The 19,782-nt window shown below is 40.1% G+C and overlaps 1 long non-coding RNA gene across 2 annotated transcripts; it reads left to right on the plus strand.

Moving 5' to 3' along the window:
• Window positions 1-7,231: 7,231 nt before the first annotated feature.
• Window positions 7,232-19,580, plus strand: LOC135200983 (uncharacterized). 2 transcript variants are annotated; one of them, XR_010311421.1, is made up of 4 exons: window positions 7,232-7,393; window positions 7,850-7,923; window positions 13,746-13,958; window positions 15,764-19,580. It is a non-coding gene; the product is annotated as an uncharacterized LOC135200983 (long non-coding RNA). The 2 variants fall into 2 exon arrangements; XR_010311422.1 differs by lacking the exon at window positions 13,746-13,958.
• The last annotated feature ends 202 nt before the right edge of the window (window positions 19,581-19,782 follow it).

The following is a 19,782-nucleotide window of genomic DNA, read 5'->3' on the forward strand; positions in this document are numbered from 1 at the left end:
TATTATTAGTTAATTGAAAATTTCAAGGAATTTTATAAATAAAGAGGATAAAGGGGTATAAGGATTCGGCTTTGCTAAATGAAGCATTACTGGAACACCTGCCACGTATCAAGTCTATCGACCTAAGAGTAAGTCAGCAAGAAGTCCACGTCTTCTGCAAACCTTGAAGTGTAAACCCATGGTTCCTGCATCCACCGAGATAAAGGAAAGGTAAGGTATCTGTATTAATTTGAAGTCTTCAAATCTTAGATAAAGTGATATATGAAGGTGTTTAGTTATTTTCATGGTTTTTCATTAAAAATGGGGTAGTTTAGGTAATAGCTTAGGGCCTTTGGTCAATAGGCTATTACCTGGAATAGGAATAGGCCAAGTTCAAATGGCATAATTTTCTCAGGCCATTTGCATATTCAGTTGCATAGGATTGCATGCAACATTTATACTTGCAGTTGTAAAAAGGATTTTTCTTATTTTACCCAAGAAATATTTGAAGACCAAATTTTAGATAAAAGTTAATTGTCAAGGCATTGTCTCAGAAAATACCTGTGCATTTGCAATCAAAAATTCATATTTTCAAACCTTGAAATAGCATTGATCTAATTATTTTACCAACTATTTTTCAGAAAAAATGTAACCAAAGAAACTCCCTTCCGTTAGACCAAAGGCTTCCGGAGTCAAAAGGAATGCATTCAGTTAAGCTCCAACACCCTAACATAGGGGCAAGTTCAAATGCGGCCATTTTCCTAGACCGTTTATACCTATACTCTGTTTTTTTTTTCATCTGTCCACCCGCCTATGGTGTTTGCGTATGGTAACACTGCGTCCCAGGCTTTAGATAGTTACGCCATGTGTAAGTTTTAGGCAAATAAAAGGATATCTGGGTGTCCATTTGCAACTGAAAAGTGTTTTAATAATTTACTGTATGCGAATTACACCGTAAATATTCGAAATAGGATATTATTATGATTATTGAATGTAAGCTGAATGTAACTCTCTAAAGCCCGGGATGCAGTGTTACCATACGCAAACACCGCAGGCGGGTGGACAGATGAAAAAAAACCGAGTATAGGTATACTCAATTGCAAAGGATTGCTTGCTTCTATATTGTATGCAAAACTCGGTAGCAATTTCCATGGTTTTAGAGGTAGTGAGAAATGAACGAGAGGTTAGGTAGGCTGTAAAGCACCTTTGGCTACCACTCTACGTTAGTAGATAAATTTGGGAAAGTCGTAATCCCTACTATTAAATGCAGTTTGTGAAATGAATCTTATCTTACCCCTTTACCTTTTATGAGAACTGTATGACACTGGAGTCATATTCCCGAACTGTAACCGAGTACTGGCTCTTCCCTGAAAAAGCAGGAGGTCATAGTATCTTAAGAACTTACCATACAATCTTATGCCATCATTTTACGCCAGTTCCAACTTATTCTATAACAAATCTAGTATTTTAAATGCATTGGGCATAAAAAATAATTAAACTTCCTCAGAACAATTTTTGGGGATATTCACCATATCCGAGGTATGAATGTATAGGTAGTATAGGCTAGTGGGTAGAATCACCACCCTCAAAATATTTCAAGGGTAAAATACTGAATGGCCGGCCTCTACCGTAGCGCGACCACCTTCCCGAAAAAGTACTTTTAACATCTTGCAACCCAGGATAGATATTTAGTCAAGAGCCAGTGTCCGTCAAAGCAACACCTCGAGACTTCTACTTTCCTCTCGACGTAAATTTTTCTCTCAAGTCACAAATTAATGCCACAATTTTAGATTTTAGGGAAGGTGGTCGTGCTGTGGGAGAGGATGGCCATTTGGTGTTTTACCCTAAGTGTTTTTGTCTACTTAAACACTGACACAGTCTGTGCTCTGATGCAAGTTTGTTGCTCCTTAAAATTGCATTGTGGTTCTGATGCGAGTTTGTTTTCCTTAAAATTGCATTATTGGTAGTTACGTCTTAGTATGTCTAGTTATCATGTGACCAGGGGAAAATTTTTACTGGTGTTAGACATTTTCTCTTGTCATTTGGTTCAAGATTTTCATGGAGTGAAGTTAGGAGACATGGACACCTGACTTGGCACAGATCTGGAATAGTTCCCAGATTAGACACTGAATAAAATAGACTTCTTGCACAAAGTTACAGTTATTCAATTTTATCTTGCGCACTGGGGGAGGAACTCTAGTTTAAATGAAATATTCAATGAAGACTTAAGCTTTAACAGGTCACAGGGGGGAACACATGCCCCAATGAGGACAAAGGGATTTCAATATAGAAGTGATACAAGGGATATTTGAAAATGAAATTAGCAAGAGTCGTCTTGGAGAAACAGAGCTGGTTGGATTTTGCACTTTGTAGATGTACCTTTAATCCTTTGAGGCTGGAACATGTCGTGATGTATGAAGGGGCCAACCAGCGTGGGACGACAAAGGGCTGACTTCCAGTCAGAGGAGGAGGCACGTCTGCACTCCTGTAGATACTAGCTTCGACTGAGACAGAAGCTGGATGTTTTTGAATCGCCTGGATTTCACACAGACTCCGACATTGTCTGAAAGATGCGAAAAACACAACCAGCAAATTTGGGAGGAAAAGAGGTCTTATGTTAGGAATCCCTAAAGCCCACATCGAGGCCTAGCTAATCCTGTACCTGCCTGTCTTACTCTAAGCTCGAGCCTAAACGGAAATTCCTTTTTGCCTGTGTTCTCCCTCTTAAAATCAGCTGATTAGGAGAAAAAATGGCTGCTCTTTTAGAACTAAATAAATTAAATAAATGCTGGGTAGACGAGGGGGCCAATGAACGTAATAATTTACAAACTGTTTCCATGAATTCTAGTTGTCATAGTAATGCAGTAATGATAAAATTGCTGTAATATGTATATATACTTCAAATACATACTCTAATTTCACTTATTTCCCCGGTTTTGTGTAAGTCTTATACCCAGTTTGGAGGGTAAACAAATACCAATTGACAACACTGATAAACAATTGAAGAGCGCAAAACGCCGCAAAGAATGCCGTAGTCCCCTTGAATAAGTACTGGTTAGAGGTGGGGTTTACGATTGTTGTGATGAAAGTGCCCCAGCGTCTATGGGTAGAAGTGGTGTGCAAACATCGAGATGGCGTCAATCTTCTAAACAATTTTTATAGTAAGTAAAAATTTCGAAAGCGTTTTGGGGTAGTGTGCTCTGCGTTGGCCACACTTTTCATTACCCTCTGTTTAAATCTTAAAATATGGCCTTAATTTCTAACTTTGGAGAAAATACTTACTTCGAAAGGAGAGTAGAGGTCGTGAGCTCCTGTTATCACCACCAACTCATGACTGATGACCATCTCCGGTGTCAGGACGTGTTAAAGTACTTTTTCGGACGGTGGCCAAAACCACGGTAGTCGGTGAGTTGGTCAGTCTACTTGGTTGTTTACCCTATTTGTGTTTTAATCAGTTTTCAATGATTATGGTAGTAGCTAATACATGTGGGAAGTTAGTTGATTTTCTTGGATGTAGTAGGGGTGCAGAATAACTAAAAAACAACTTACTTCCCACATGAATTACTATCATAATCATTCAAAACATTAAAACACATAAGAAAATACATAATTATTTAAGACAGAGTTGGAATTGTTATAAAAATTTACCTCTATTATGTTTGTTTCCCACACCCTAATTACCTCTAGATATTTCTTTCAACTAACCTAGCCAAACCCAACCAAACCTACTGTAACCAAGGGGCATGGAATAAAAACTGGGGCTGGTGCAATACCAGTATACATCTTGGGAATTTGCAGGCGAGAGGATGATAGTAAAAACTAAAAAAAAAAAAAATAATTCAATCTTTTTGTTCGAACCGTCTTTTCATCTATCCCTTTTGGGAGGTTTGAGCATCTATAGTTTTCCATTCAGTTTTTCTTTGTCCTTGTCCTGTGAGGAGGTATTGGAGTGTGGTTAGGTATGTGATTTTGTTAATTAGATCGTTATCTAAATTTGGTTTCGGGTTGTCTTGTGCCTTATATTTGTCATTATATAGGATATCTTTTAAAAAGTTGTTTCCAGTCTGTAAGGTAAGAGGGTTGCATACCAGCTTTACTCGTCAGTTTATGACGGTCACAACCAATGTATTAAATGTAGGAATAATGATCACTAGATCAGTGTTTTGGTTGGTCAGAGGAAATTATGAATAATTAAAGTATAGCACATGTGAATAGCAGATAAGAATAAGAAAAGACAAAATAGGTTCTTTTAACTATAGGACAGGAAGTGAGGTTAGTAGCAAGTTTCCCATTTCAAATAGCAGGTCTGCTGCTATCCATGTTTCCTAGTAATGCTTCTCCTTCAAAATTTTCACCTTTCAAAGGTCAACGTATTGTTCAGGGTATGAGGTTTGGCATTTAGAAGCAATATTGCTACAGTTATAGTCTTTGGGCTAGTTGCTGCTTTATTGGCTCAATTATTTGACTTTTCATGGTCAGAGGAAGTGTTAATGCCTCCCTCCTTGTTAGCCATACCCTAGCCATGCCCTGTGACTCTCCATCTACTGTTGGAGGTACAGCGAAGCAGGTATGCCCAGGAGTGGAAGCAGTTTGTGCCTGTTGTAATCTTCCTCTCGCCAACTTGGCATGTAACCAAAAGAGAAAATCAAGCAAATTTCGGTAAAATTAGTTTAGTAACATTCTTGTTGCAGAAGAGGGCAATGTTCATGAATTAAATAAGAGACTGATGAAATATTAAATAAAGTAATGCTAAAGATTGATTATAAATAAAGGAATTCATTGTCAGTTTCTATAATATAATAATAGAATGAAAGAAGGAGCTATAAAGTAAACTGTTTCAAGTTACATAACTTTGTATGTAACCCAAACAGTGTAGTGCCCACGACTGGTTGTGAAGTGATCAGTTAGGAGCTTGGAATCAGGCAGGAGGTAGATATTCTAGGTAAAGTTAAGTGCATTCACTCAGTACTATTTGATTTTGTATCCCATAGGCCTTGCTGGAGGCTATGTACTTGTAGCTATCCCTATATGGGTTCTTCTGTAGTCTTCCTTAACAAGACAATTTGGTTTTCACTTGGTAGAGTTTGCCTGACATCATATGCTTGCTTGACAACAGGCGCTTGCCTGACAGCAGGTGTTAGCCTTGCATTGTAAGCTCTCTTGCTATTAGGCACTCACCTGCTGTTAAACACATCCTTCACAACCTTGCCAGCCAAAATATGGTTGTCCCTGTTAGGGCACATGGCATTAACTAGATTAGTTGGTTTGGTGCCAGACTGAGAATGAGGTCAATTCTTTTCTCTCAAGAGGCACTGGAATTGCAAAGTTCAGCAGGAATTCTTTCAAAATCAAGTATAAGGGAGTTAGAGGACTCTGAGATGGTGGAACCATTAACCTTGACGTTGCTAGAAATGTCTCTCCGGTTGAGGAGGTCTGACCTCACATTATATTCTGATGCATTTTCAGAAAGTTGGTTGAGCAGTTGCAGCAGACAGGCATTTAGCTTAGGTTTGGTCCATAAAGGAATGAGAACTCCATATCATTCAGTTGGAGATGTTGGCAGTGTGGAAGGCCTTGCTAGCTTTAGAGCATCTAGTACTGGGCAAAAAGACATCAATCTTTTCAGAAAATTCAGCAGCGCTGACATAGCTGAGTTATCACCGAGGCACAGAGTCAGAAGCTGTTCTACCTTTCAAGTTGCATTCTCATGTAGCCAGAGGAAGGGAAGTTCCTTCTGGTACTCCTCTAATGGCCTGTTCGCTACCAGGTCCATCAATCGTCTGCCAGTGTACTGCTCTCTGGTTTAGGATTCTCAGTCATGGTCAGTTAATGCGATGCATTTAGACTGGTCTAATCTAGACCTCTATGCTTTTCTCCCTTTTGCTAATGATACAAAGTAAACTAGTAAAGTCTGTATAAGTGTGAATTCATGCACGACTTTAGTGACCACTTGGTGGCCACCCAGAGAATGATTCCTACCTCTGTTAGTAGATAACGCAGGCTTCTTGCACATAGGAAAGGTCTTCTCAAACAGCCGGAGGTATGATGTTTCACCAAAACTAACCCATTATTCAGTTGAATGTGTAGGGAGACTATCTTCTCTTACCAGGAAGAGGGTTTTCAAAGGAACACAAAGTCTATAACTCCAGAAAGGATTTGTCTATTGCACTGTATCAAAGACAGTGGGCAGTATAGGTCTTGGAGCTCTGCTAGAAGGCTTTACTGTAACCATACCTCTGTGAATAACATCCTTAAATTCTTACTTGACTTGTGCCTCAACAGACATTTTCCAGTCCCAGCCATAAAAGGATATCAATCTGTTAACTGCTGTATTGAGGCATACTGACTTAGATGTTTTGTCTAACATGGATATTAAGGAGGCCATCCACTCCTTCCAATTGATATTCCTAAGTCTCCAAATTAGCCCCTGGGCTGGAATTTGGATGGTACTTAAGTATTTATGTATGCCCCCATTTGAGCCCTTGAGCACAACCTCCTTTGATACCATCCAGGGAGCAGTCCTTTTTTTTCTACCTCTTTTCAGGGTCAAGAATGATTTTAAGTCTCATTCTCTATCTTGCTCTTGTGTATTCTCCATTCTTTCCTCTTTGATATCAGATCGGGAATGAACTTCTTCCCCAAGTCCTTTTTTGTAGCCATGGGAGAAACCCTCATTATAGAATGATATATTTTGTCTGTGTAAGGCTATAGTCAGAGCAGCACTTGTAAATCTACAATTGACTTTTTACCATTGGCTTAAGGTAAGATTCCACGATGTGCGAGCAGTCGCGATCACTTTCTGTGGATAAGTTGTTAGTTTGTTGCAGTGGAGGTGTTACTTCGTATTTGCCCACCCTATCTATGAGATGTTGAAATCCAATATGAATTGTGCAGACCTCTTTTACCCTTCATTATGACAGGGAACTTGCATCCTAAACAATTGAGGTAGCTGTACTCTAACCTTTTCAATTTAGTTAGGAAATTGTTGAATTTTAGAGTATAAAAGGAAATTATTACTTATTATTGTAATGTAAGTGACTTATAATTGTTGAAGTAATTACTTATTAAATGGCAGGAATGTTGGACAATTAGACGTTATTGTCATTATGTATCAAAGCCTACAGAAAATACATTTATAAAATAAATTGCCTTCCTTATTTTACAGGGTTATTTTCATTATTAGATGTCAATATTACTGTAAATAATTGTTATTATAGTTATAAGTAAGTACATATTGATAGTTCATTAATAATTTCAGGGAATGTTATGAAGAGTATAAAGGGGGTATAAGGATTCAGCTTTGCTAAATGAAGCATTACTGGAACATCTCCAACTTATCGATGTCACAACAATCCACATCTCTGGCAAACCCCATAATCAGTATGCTGCATCCACCAAGATGAAGGAAAGATAGGTATCTGTGTATTTGAAGTTGTCAAATCTTAGATAAAGTGATATATAAAGGTGTTCAGTTATTTTCATGGTTTTTTACATGAAATGGGGGATTCACATGCGTAATACCCTAGGACCTTTGGTCAACACCCTAGATTAGGGGTAAGTTCAATGCAGCTATTTTCTCAGGCCATTTGCATATTCAATGTTATTTTCATGAATTTAGGAAAGAGCCTAGGTAGGACCTTTGTCCAGGACTCTAGCGGGTGGGGGGGCGGGCAAGTTCAAATGCAGTCATTTTCTTAGGCCAATTTTATATTCAATTGCATTGGGTTGCCCATAACATTTATACTTGCAATTTCAACAATGATTTTTCTTATTTTTACCCTAAAAATATTTGTAAATACATGCACATTTACATGTGGAAATTCAAATTATTTTTGTACATTAAAATAGCAATTATCTAAATATTTTTCAGAAAATATGCGACCTAAGGAACAGCCATCCATTGGGCCAAAGACTCCAGGAGCCAAAAGGAATGCAGCATACGGGGTAAGTTCAAATGTGGCCATTGTCTGCTGCTATATACATATTCAGCTGCATAGGATTGCATGCATCTACATATATGTGCAAGAAATGGAGGAGAGTTAAGGTTGGCTGTCATGCACCTTAGGATACCACCCTAGGGTACATAACTGTATTCCCACATCTAGGATGATGGAGTGAAAAGTAGAAAAATAAAAGGATAGTTTAGTTTGAACTGTCGATTTACCCAACCCTTTCGGGTGGTTTGGGCATCTAGAGTTTTCCATTCAGTTTTCCCTGTCGTTGGCCTGCAAGAACACATTGTAGAGTATTTACGGGATTTTGTTCATTAGATCATTATCTGAATTTGGTTTGGGTTTTCTTGTGTTTTATATTTCATATAATATATGTATCTGCCAAAGAGCAAAATACAAGTCATTTCCAGTCTGTAAGGTAAGAGGGTAGCATACCAGCTTTACTCTTCAGATTACGACTGTCACAGTCAGTGTGTTAAATGTATTTGTTGGTCAGGTGAAATTATGAATATTTAAAGTTTAAGGACATGTGAGCAGCAGATAAGGGTAGGTAAAGACAAAAGATTCTTCTAACTATAAAACAGGAAGTGAGATTGGGAGTAAGTTTCTCATTTTTCACAAAGCTTTCCCTGTTTTCCTAGTAATGCTTTTCCTTTAAAATTTTCCCCTCTCAAAATTCCTCTTATAGTTCAGGATATGAGGATTGGCACTTAGAGAAGTGTTGTAGCTATAATTATAGTATTAGAGCTACTTGCTACTTCATTGGCACAATTATTAGATCTCTATGCCCTGTGACTCTCCTCCTACTGTTGGAGGTCCAATGAAGTGGGGTATGTCTGCTGTGTTGTTGTTGTTTTTCATTAAGCTGACTTGTGTCAGCACGGGCTCTTGCTCACAGAGCAGCCCGTAAACCTCTGGCTGTGGAAGCGGCTTTTGCCTGTTGTCTTCTTCCTCCGGCCAACCTGGCACGTTTCATGCAAGAGAAGCACGGCAAGACAAGATCAAGCATTTTTCGGTAAAATTAGTTGAGTAATATTTTTGTTGCAGAAAAATATTTTTGTTGCAGAAAAGGATAATGTTCAAGGATAATCAGACTGATGAAATATTAAATAAAGTAATGCTCAAGACAATTAATTATAAATATGGGAATTCAGTGTCAGTATCCATAATGTAATAACAGTATGTAAGAAAAAGCTATAAAGTAATAATGTGGCTGCAGATTTGCTTGTAAAGTGAGTGCTTAGAAACCAGGAACCAAGCATGAGGTTGATATTTGAGGTAAGGTTAAGTGCACTCTCTTGGTATCCGATTTTGTATCTTTAGGCCTTACAGGAGTCTGTGGTCTTCCCTTGTAAGTTGATTAGGTATTCACTCAGAGGCGCTTGCCTAACATTATATGCTCTCTTGACAGCAGGTGCTTTCTTGGCATCGGGCACTAGCTCTGTATTGGAGGCTCTCTTGTCAATAGGAGCTCGCTTGCCATTGGATACACACTTGACACCAGGCGCTTGCCATTGGATACACACTTGACACCAGGCGCTTGCCCAGCACTGAACGCTTCCCTACTGTTAGATTTTACTCTGGCACCAGTGCCCATGTTGTTTTTCATTGTCTTCCAGGTGGTCTGGCTATGCTGGTTTGTCTTCATGTATATTTTTATCCAACGTGGGATTTTTGTGCAAGTAACCACGATCAGGTGTGTGAACATATATGTTCTCCATATTCTCCTTCCTTTCCTAGGGGTTCTCATCAGCTTTTGACACCTACCTCGTAAGACAGTGCGAGTTTCCCCTGCTTCTCAAAGAAGTAGGAGCTTCTTTTGTAGTTCTTGCAATTCTCAAACATTGCACTTCAGTTGACTTGGGCTACTCCTTAGCATTCAAGGCATTTTTTTCAACCATGTTGTACATCATGGACGCCTCGGGCTGCTGGCCAGTCTCTGAGATAGGATTCAAAGTATTGTTGAGCCTCTTTTAGCCATTCTCGAGCCTATCTTAGGTGGTCATGGTCGCCCTTTTCAGCGCCAAGGTTTGGCATGTTCCCCTGTTAGTCAAGCAGATCCTTCTTTGTTTGCTACTGTCTCAGCAGCAGAGCAGACTGGAGTATCTTCCCCTCAGGCAAGTTTTTTGATGTCGGCTCCTTGGGATTTTTGGTTTTACCTCCTGCTACGTTAATGTCAGTTCAGGATGGCGTGAATAGTCAGGAAGGCTTTGTTTCCAGTGCAAATGATTCTTTGGTACCAGGTTCCATGGCACAAAGTGAAGCCAACCATTCCTTTGGTATGAAACATGTTTTTTGCTTCCATTTAATCCCTTTTTAAATTAGTTAAAACTCTCTCCTCTCGGAGGAGAAAGGCTGCTTCTTCTGCCACCCCTGCTTCCCAAGGATTTCCGTCTATGAGCCTGCAGCTTGCAATATGACTGTTGCAGATGAAGAGCAGGCAGTGTCATCAGCTGTTTAGACTGATTATGGTTTGTGCTAGCAAATTTCCAGATTTATTTGAGGAAGTAGGAGGCTGGAACTTAAGGCATTATCCCCTTCCATCTCCAAAACGGGCAAAGTTGGCACTGAATAGATTTGACTGTGGCTAAACTGCTCCATCTGAAGATTCTTCTAAATGTGCTTTCCCTTTTCTGCCCCTCTTTATGACAAAGAGGATAGTGATGTCTTAAGGTAATAGGCAGTTGCCTTTTATTGGAAATCCCTGTAGGGTGGTATTGCTGTCAGTGCACCTCACACAGTGCACTGTAGGCGTTGCTTAAGGTTCTTTGTAGCGTTCTTAGACCCTAGTTGCAACCTCTTTCATTCCTTTATCTGTACCTCCTTTCATTTTCTCTTTCTTTCATCTGACTTTCCACCCTCTAACAGTTGTTTCACCGCAAGCAAGGTTTTCCTCCTGTTACACCTTTCAGATCTTATTACTGTCCATTTTCTTTTCAGCACTGAATGACCTCGTAGGTCGCAGCACTTAGCCTTTGGCCTAAATTCTATGATCCAAACTTTATTGAAAATGGCTATAGCAGCAATAGACGAATTCCAGTGAGACCGTTTATCTGTCTATTTAACAAAGAAGGTGATGTTATCGCACATCACCCCTAACATTCTTTACTGGACACCTCAGCATTGGGTACAATACACAACCAAGGCAGCAATCGCTTCTGCAGTTAACACAAGGTTCCACAGGCAAATGGCCAAGTTATTGGGGCCTTTGAACCAGCACATTTGGGTTTTCAGGAAGGACAGTAAGCTTCCTAGAAAACTAGCTCTTGATAGTATGATGCATCAGGCGTTCAGTTCCCAGTAGGATGGAGGTTGAGCCTCTTTTTTTTTTGTTCTGTTTGGCAGGATCTGGAAGCAGGTCTGAGCTATGGTAGGTGGGATACCGCAGCTCCTTTTTTCCCAGCCTCCTCTAGCCAGTTCTCATCTGAGTTTCACTTTTATCTTCATGAGAAGTTCCAGATCTTGCAAGAGGAAGTAGGCGCTCTCGGGCTAAAAGGAGCAATGGATATAGTCTTGGATTGAATGGTATATGGACGTAAGCATCAACCATGTCACTGTGGAAATATTTGCGGTTTATTTTTAAGGGCAGGGTGTACTAGTGTTGGCCAGTGTAGTTTATCTGAGCTCAGTTCAAGTTTTTCAAGAGTACTATTGCAGTTGAGCAAGTGGTCTCGCGTGTTATAGGCAATCGGATGCTTCACGTGCCTGGAGGATTGGCTGATTCTTGCTTTCAGTTTAGCCTGAGGGCAAGATACTCTTTAAAAGTTGACAAGTATGTTGGGAATACTGACAAATATTTCAAATTCCTTTATAATAACCAACTCAGAATCTATCTTACCAGGGAATGCTTCCAGACACCAAGAATTTCTTGATTTTTGCAAAGGAGAAATGAATAGACAACTTTCTTTTAAGTCTAGAAGAATTTCTATCCTTCATAACCTTGCCAGCCAAGAAATGGTTGTCCCTGTTAGGGCCCATGGCATCATTAGAGAAGTAGTTTGTGGGTGCCAGGCAGAGAACAAAGCCCATTCTTTTCTTTCTCAAGAGGTACTGGAACCAAGAAGTTCAGCAGGAATCCATTCAAATTTAGAGATAGTGGAACCATCGACCTTGACTTTTGCTAGGAAAGTCTCTCCAGTTGAAGAGCCCAGATATCATGTTGTATTCTGATGCATCATCAGACGAAAGAAAACTCCATATCATTCAGTTAGAGATGTTGTCAATGTGGAAGAAGGCCTTGCTAGCTTTAGAGGATCTAGTACTTACTAGGTATAAAGGTAGCACGCTTTTCAGACAATTCAACAGCGCTGCCATAGCTGAGCAGTCAACTAGGCACAGTTAGAAGCTATTCTGCTTTTCAAGTCTCATTCTCACTTGGTCAGAGGAAATAGTTTTTTTTTTACCCGAGTTTGTGCCAGGAAAAATTAACATTGTGGTACACCAACTGATCAGGAAGGACCAGATTCTGTCTTCCGAATGGACTTTGTGGAAGCTGTGTGAGCAGTAGCGACCACTTTCTTTCTATAGAGAAAGTTTTCAATTTTGCAATGGAGGCGTAACTTTGTATTTGCCTAGTATTATTTGTGATATGTGGAAATCCAGTATGAATTGTGCAGAGCTCTTTTGCCCCTTATTGCTTCAGGGTAGCTCATAACCTGAACAATTAGTGTAGCTGTACTCTAATCTTTCCTTTTTAGTTAGGAAATTGTTGAATTGGGGATTACATGTGAAGGTACCTGTGTTGCTTATTCTTTTACCATCATTGCTCTGCTGGCCTAGGCACAAGGCCTTGTGTCCCACATGCATCAGTGGGATTGGTTTCCATAACAAGGAACCTCCAGCATTGTTCAAAGGTCTGGTTACCTCATAAATTAGTTCTCATTCGGTGACAGCACCAGCAGATGGATGCTAATCATTAGGTAAGTACTAGTGTCTCATTCCTGGTGGAATTTTATGGTTTTCTTGGGGGTTATTAAATTTGTCCTCGCACCTTTCCCACTTCTTGGCTCAGTGCCATAATCGGCTATCATAATAGAGAAGTAAGATACATTTCAAAAATAGAATTATTTGTGATAAAATTTATTTTTCAAACATTTTCCTCTCTCTTATGTATCAAACCCCCCCCCCCCCCCCCCCCCCCCCCCCCCACCCCCCCCCCTTACTCATGTGGACAGAGAAAAGAACTGAATGAAAAACTATAGATGCTCAAACCACCCGCCTGACACGGGAATACATCTATCATAACAGGTATTCAAAAAATAAATTTTATAATAATAACTTATATTTTCTATCCAATTACATGGAATTACATGAACTATCTGTATTTGAAGTTGCCAAATCTCAGATATATATGAAATTTAGTTATTTTCATGGTTTTAAACAGAGTGGAAGAGTTTAGGGAAAAACCTAGGACGTCCCTTAGGCCAACACCCTAGCTCATTGGTAAATTCAAATGTCGTCATTTTCTTAGGCCATTTACATATTCAATTTCATGGATTGCATGTAAAGTCTATATCTATGTAATTTCAGTTGTTATTTTTGTGGTCACATAAGTAAGTAGGTGGTCATTTTAAATGCAATTTTTATATTCAGTTTCGTATAATTGCATGCAGTATCTGCATTTGAAATCACCAAATTCACAGAGGTTTTACACAAAACGTAAGAGCATGTATAGGAATGGGTAAGAGACTAGGATCTTAGGCCTGCACCCTAACTTAGGGTTGAGTCAAATGTGGCCATTTGCATATTCAGTTGCATAGGATTACATGTTATGTATATAAATGTAATGTCAGAGTTATTTTCTTGGTTTTACAGGAAGTGGAATAGTTGAAGTAGGCTGTCATGAACCATAGGCCACCATAATTATGGAGGTGGTCATATAGAATGCAATTTTCATATATTTATTTGCATGCAGTGCCTGTATTTGAAGGTGCCAAATCTTAAAGTGAATGTGAAGGCATTTAGTTATTCTCATGCTTCTACACAAAATGTAAGTTTAGGTCCTAAGGCCAGCAGCCCAGGCGAGGGGTAAGTTTAAATGCAGCTATTTTCTTAGGCTATTTGGTTATTAATTTACATAGGATTGCATTTAATGTCTATATATGCAACTTCTTTTGTTATTTTCATGATTTTTACACAAAATGGAACAGTTTAGGTAAGAGCCTAGGACTTCAGGCCAACACCCCAGCTTAGGGCTTAGTACAAATGTGGCCATTTTCATAGGCCATTTACATATTTAGTTATACAGAAAATTTGGTAACCCCAATATAATTTTTAGGTGGTTAAAACATGGAGGCTAGATAAAATACGAAAACTCATTCAGTATTTTAATAGAAAAAAATACTAAAGTCTGAACATACATCTGACATACCCTGGTTCTCCGAAGTTTCAAATGACCTTTCTGTTCATCGGGCTACTGACTCAGCATAACGACCTATAAGTCCATACCGTTGCATTATTAACATGGAAACTTTTAAGTTAAATGCTCATATGAAAACTGTAGCACTCAAATAATCTATGGGTAATACATAAATATCCTTAATTACCAATGGAGGATGAATCAGTTGGCTTACAAATTACGGTGTTCACTGCATTCAGGAAAGCTTACTACACCTATAGTCCATAAAGAGGAAAAGAACCTGGTTACAGACAGACCAACAAATCAAATATTCTCAAAATATCAATATAAGCCATAGCTCAATAACACCAAAACTATTAATCCACCAGCGGAAAACGATACCATCCTTATAAGGGGCTAGACATAAACTGACTGATACAATCTAAAACTATTACGATGTGTAGTTCATGAAAAAAGTTTGAGGTAACTCATCCTTTCAGAGTTACTTTATTATTGTTTTTAGGCCACATCAGAACTTCATAAACCTCGACTAAAAGACTTTAATGATCTTACCGTAGATTGAGGGCAAAGCATGAATGGCTAAGTGTAGATTATCAATCGATTATTTACTCCATGCACAATGTTGAGTCAATAGGGGGAAGAGAATGAATGAGCCAGTATTTAGTAAAGGGCAGTTTCACAATACACACACAAAGCTGAGAGGTTCCTCTGTAATTTAGCAGTCTTCCTTTCAGTACATCCACTAAATGCTCTTCATTGCAGCCCAGCACTTACTTTGTTAGAAATAGGTTGTACGAGTGAGCCCTTCAGGGTAATATACCTGTAGCCACTGGTCAAGTCGAAGTAGCAGAATTCACTGATGACCATTTCTCCGCTGTCTCACACGTTAACTTGGAAACCAAAACAGAAAAGTTCCCGAGAATCATAGTTTAAACTATCTTCATCTTTAAGACCACCCAACAAAAGATAAGGCCAATATGCAAATTAACTGGAAATAACAATGAAAAGCCTGTAAAGACATATCCTAAAACAATCATGGATAAATATAACATACCACAAAGAAAACTACCCCAGTAAGACCAACACACAAGACTTTTGAGAAAATTATATTACAGAAAAATATGTGAGAAAATTATATTACAGAATAATATAAAAATAAATTTTTGTAAATCAGTTGCATACGATTGCATGTAATATCTATATATGCAGCTTCAGTAGTCATTTTCATGCTTTTAAACGAATTAAGAGGTTAAGGTAATAACCTAGGACCTTTAGGCCAGCACTCCAGCTTTGGGGTAATTTCAAATGCATTAATTTTAATATGGTTTTTCTATGTAAAACAATATTTGAAGGCGCCAAATTTTAGATACAATTATTTGTGTAAGCATTGTCTTTTTCAAAATACCTGCACATTTATATGCAAAAATCTAGATTATTTGTAAACTAAAACAACAATGATCAAATTATTTTTCAGAAAATGCCACTAAGGAAACTGCCTTCCATTAGGCTTAAGACTAAGGAGTCAAAAGAAATAAAGCATACAGGGCGGCAGAAACATCAGATCAGAGGGAGGCCAGACCTGAAGCCAAAGGACAAGAGTTAATGCATCCAGAGCAGTGAAGTACCAGAACAGAGGAAGGCCATACTGGTCGATCTGAGGATGAGAGGAGCAGCATCCAGAGCAGGAGAAGGATCAGAACAGAGGGAGGCCAGACTGGATATCCAAAGGACACGGGTAGATGTGTCCAGAGCAGTGGAAGTATCAGAACAGAGGAAGCCATGCTGGTAGATCTGAGGACGAGAGTAGCTGCATCCAGAAAAGGAGGACCAGAACAGAGGGAGGTCAGGTTCTGACATGTTAGGGTGACAGTTTTAGTGATCAGAACTCAAAGGAATATTGCATATTGAAAAAAAACAGCATTCCATTACAGTCTGGATGTCGGGTATCACAAGATACCCTCATGTATCCATTGGAAAGTTGGACAATGTCAGCACTGCAGTGCGCTCAAGTGGAAAGATGAGGCTCCAGGACTCTCCTGCAGCAATGGAAAGGTGTCTGCCATCTTTGGTCAGTCTGCCTGATCCACAGCAGGATATATGACCACTTCTCGAAATTTTCTTGATAACTTCCGGAATTACAACTGCTTCCAAATGACATTGTTCAGTACAAATGAGATTCACAAGACAGAAGGTCAGGTGTATCACGCGTTTGGATCCTTGCCTCCTATACTAGAAGTGGACCCAAAATGAGGGAGAGCAAGACGAAGAGTCCAAAGGAAGGAGTTGCGGAGTCGCTCTAAACCTCCGTGAGTTTCTTTGCAAGTACCACACTGATGTTACCATCTTCAAACCAACCTTGGAGTTCATGCCCACAGAGAATCACAAGATCAGTATTAGGGCAGACAAGAGTCCTGAGGGTGAGCACATAAGACTATTCATTGTCCCCACCCTCAACGAAGTGGCCATGGTGATTCGAGGCCTGCAACATCGTCCTTCACAAGAGAAACCATTCAGTTTAAAGGGTGACCAGCACTCTGGTCCTATGACACCCTGCAGTATCCTCTGATATTCTGGCAAGGTGAGGATGACCACTACTAAAACATTCCTCAAACCAGTCTGGCAACTGGTGAAGGAAAGTGTTGTCGCAAGAAGACTATACTATAGAATCATGTTGCAAGGTGGATAAGAGAACCTATTTTTGAAGTGCAGTATGCCGTTTCACCAGTTGCTGTGGACATGTACACCAAAATTAAGAGCCACCAAATAAATCCGCCTCCATGATGCCATCACCAGCGACATTAATCCAAGGGAGGTTGGAAAAAGGGCCCATCCTGCCCTCGAGCATCATTGGAAGTCATCATTGGAAGTCCCAGGTACCTGCACAATTATACCCAAGATGTGATGATTTATGGAAGAACGGACCTATTCATCTGTTCAGAGAAGGTTCTGAAGGAACTCGTCAGTGAAATGGAAACTGGAGAAGGCAGCTACCCCCTCTACTTCAAGTGAAAACAAGGAGCTTCCAGGTTGATAGCATGTATCATTATGAAACTTGGCCTGAAGTACCAGCAGGTTGAGGTGGACAACAGATGTGTTGTCATACCAAACGCCCCTCTCAAAAATGATGTTCCAAGCCCACAACAACATCAAGTGGTGTAATTTAGTGAAATCTATGAAGCATATTAATGAACAAGGGGAGGGACCAAGTCATCATCATATTCTAGTTACAGACCAGCCCATCCAGGATGAAGTGCAGGCCTTCCAACTCGGCAGTGAAGCCACCTGGAGAATCTTAAGAGCTTCCAGATCCATGACAGGTACCTGGCCATACTAAATAAACGTTTAGTGTTCACTTGGAAAATTGTCAGGGAATGACTTCAGCCTGTATGGGATCCAACTGGAACAAATGCAGGCGCCACCCAAGTCCACCTTAACGTCTGAGCTGTTAGGAAGACCCCTTCACAAAGGCTGTACTTGATTCGGCTCGGTACTCTATTACACCTGGGATTCCAGCAGCAAAAAATTCAGGAGGCAAAAGCGGGACAAGGATGTCAAAGGCTACCAGGGAGTCATATCCACTGACACCCTGGAAAGAGTGTATATACTGTGCCATCCTTGCAGCGTTGAATGTTTTTACTTGTGAATGTTTCTGCGTGTTGTACAGGGATACACGTCATTCACGAGTCTGAAATGGGAGGACAGTCAAGCCAGTTTAGTTTATTGGAGAATGACCAGCACCGGGACCTCACCCTGGCCAAAGCTACTTTGTCGCAGCCACAGAGGAAGACTGCGTCATATCCAACCCCCTTCAGCTCTGATAAAAGTACAGGATGGCACTGAGGGAAGATATTCAGCATCAAGAGGCAAGATAATCCGACCTTGCCTATAGACTCCTGCAACGCCATCTGTTGGAATTAGAGTGTATGCCATGTCGGGGAAAATCATAAGGACTTCCAGCTTGCCTTCCCCTCCTATTGATCCTAATACCTACCCAACCAGCTTTACTTCGAGAGACCAGTTGCAGGTCCAAGGCCCTTTCCCAGTTAGTTGTGGAAAAGAAACTCCTGCTGATGTCAGACCAGTGGAGAGCCTATGTATGATGCCATTCTGTGAACCATGCCAACAGCCAAACAGATGCAACATTAATCTCATTCTGGCCTGAGTTCAAGAGGAGAATTAAAGAGTCCCTTGGCTTCTGGATGGAGGTCACACTGCCAAATGTGTTTTGCAATTGTCACTCAGTTTGGCTCTGCTCATAGGCTCCTGTCTGCTACATTTCCAAGGGCCACACCAAAGTTCTTCATCAGTGCAGCCTCATCGTTTCTGACGAATGCACCATGGCCAACAAATGAGGCTTCTGTTCTTTTGGCTGGAGGGACTCTCCAAACCTTTCCAGTAATCATTCGGGGTACCAGCCACAAATGCAAGCCATAAGGTCTTGCCTGTGGAGAGGACTGCCTTAGTGTGTAGTTGTCCGGCAATAATCCTCTGGCTGACCAGCTTCTCACCTTGGTAAATGGGAAGCCCCCCGTTGACGTCCAGACAGGTTTATCATGTTCATGGGGAACTTCTGCACCTTGGTCAGCATCCAAGAATTGTTAGCAGCAGTGTTTCTTGACAGCCTGAGAAACTACCACGTGCACAACTGGTTTCAGAAAAGAACGATCTGGCCCCAAAAGATGAGTAAAGAGTATCACCTTGCAGATACAGGGAATGTTGCTTTCCAGTGGACATTCCTGCTGCTCCATCAATGCCATCATGGGTCTCAACGAAGTAGTTAGTTACCCAGTAAAATTCCTCAGTGCCTTTGAGCTGTCCGTGTATCCACCTCAGACCCTCAACCTGAAGTCAGCACCAATCTTCCTGTTTTGAAACCTGCATTGTCCCAAGTTGTGCAACAGGACACCTTAATCATCGAGACCCTTCTTCCACCAGGTTCAGGGGACCATTCAAACTGGATGTAGAATAGGAGAAGACTTCTTTATACCACAAATCCTGATGATTGTGGACAATCTCCCATTCATTTTCAAGAGGATCCAATTTCCCATCAGGCTTGCTTTTTCAATGAACAGCAACAAAGCACAAGGGCAATCACTAAAGGTGGTGGGCATCAACTTCCAAGGGTCATGCTTGTCACAGCCAGAAATTTTTCATGCATCTCCTTTGAATTCTCTTCTTGTGTCCAGTATGTGTACTGTAATTGAAAATAATTTGTCATTAATAGAATTCTATCATTTTGAATATTGTTGTAAATAAACATGTTAATCACAACCACACCACGTGTTACTTCCTATCCAAGTTAACTATTTTTCTTTGGCAATACCACATTGGTGACCTAATACATACAACAAGGAGCCTAAGGGAAGATGCAATTTTTGAAGCTGAACATATGTAAAAAGCTTGCAAAGAATGAGGATTACGAAATTTATTAAAATAAACTAAAGAGCAAAATTTAACAAATAGAATAAGAAGAGACTAGCCTTTCAGGATCAA

The sequence above is a fragment of the Macrobrachium nipponense genome, chromosome 27, assembly GCF_015104395.2.
Source record: "Macrobrachium nipponense isolate FS-2020 chromosome 27, ASM1510439v2, whole genome shotgun sequence".
Classification (NCBI taxonomy): domain Eukaryota; kingdom Metazoa; phylum Arthropoda; class Malacostraca; order Decapoda; family Palaemonidae; genus Macrobrachium; species Macrobrachium nipponense.